The sequence below is a fragment of the Cynoglossus semilaevis genome, chromosome 14 (genome assembly GCF_000523025.1).
Source record: "Cynoglossus semilaevis isolate Cse_v1.0 chromosome 14, Cse_v1.0, whole genome shotgun sequence".
Lineage (NCBI taxonomy): Eukaryota > Metazoa > Chordata > Actinopteri > Pleuronectiformes > Cynoglossidae > Cynoglossus > Cynoglossus semilaevis.
This window is the reverse complement of record NC_024320.1, coordinates 12941341-12942322: the sequence shown is the minus strand read 5'-3', so window position 1 is coordinate 12942322 and position 982 is coordinate 12941341. Positions and strand designations below refer to the sequence as shown.

General features: G+C 41.9%; 1 protein-coding gene across 10 annotated transcripts in view; it reads left to right on the top strand.

Annotated features, from left to right (window-relative positions):
- The window catches only part of LOC103389685 (R3H domain-containing protein 1), a 40757-nt gene that overhangs the window by 37611 nt on the left and 2164 nt on the right, over positions 1-982 (top strand). The gene's annotated exons all lie outside the window — the stretch shown is intronic.

Here is a 982-nt window from a genome sequence, read left to right as displayed (position 1 = left end):
GACACTCAAATAAGGAGTTTTGTGGCGTCAGTACTGATATGATATCAGATGTTGTAAAACTTTATATTCTGAGCTTGAAAACGCATGGAATTGATAAAGAAAATAGAACCAAGAAAGGAGCCCTGAGGAACTCCACATGGAGTTAACCATCAGACAGAGAGAAGCACCAGTACTGATTAACAGTACTCTAATGTAGTGGGTTGTAAAGTACTTCTCAAATAGTGAGGTGAAGTGAGGACATAAGTGTACCACTGCTGTAATGCTTGAATGATAACAAGCCTCCAATCACTAGGTGGCAGCAACTCATACAGTGGTTTGTTCAGATAAAAATCTACATGTTATCAGGTTCTCAAGAGTATTTCAATCGTGGAGGTGTGGGTTGGCAGGAGGGGGTGAAAACATTTCTGTCCTTAAGGGGGGGCATAACAGAAAAAAATTGAGTTGAAAGAAAAGAAACAAACAAATGGACTGTGTGTGTTCAGGACTGCTGCATCCACCGCCTGGTGGTGGTGTGGTGATGTTGCAGATGACTCCGGCCCCTCCTCAGCAGCAGCCGGGGCCCAGGGCCCTGTCCCCCTGCCAGAGGAAACAGCCTGGCTACAAACACCCAGGCTCTGAGCAGCAGCGTGACAGGAGACCCACTGAGTTACCTCCAGACATCACACAGGTACAAACACAACTTCACTCTTACACTCACACCACCACCAGGTGGAAGTGTTGTGAAGTTCCATTATTTCAGAATGTCCTATTACCCATTTCTTTTTAGATTTTTACTGCCTTTTGTCCTATTGTTTGCTCTTCATTAGACTGAATGAAATATAATATATTTTTTTCATCTGGTTACAGTAGATTTTTGTATAAAATAACTACATGCAGCCTTTTTCTTAGCTAACTAGCTTCTAGATTCCGTTCAGTGAGTTAATAAAAAACCAAGGAGTGGTTCTATGTTTTTATGTTGTTAAAATGAAGTGTTTTTGCTCTT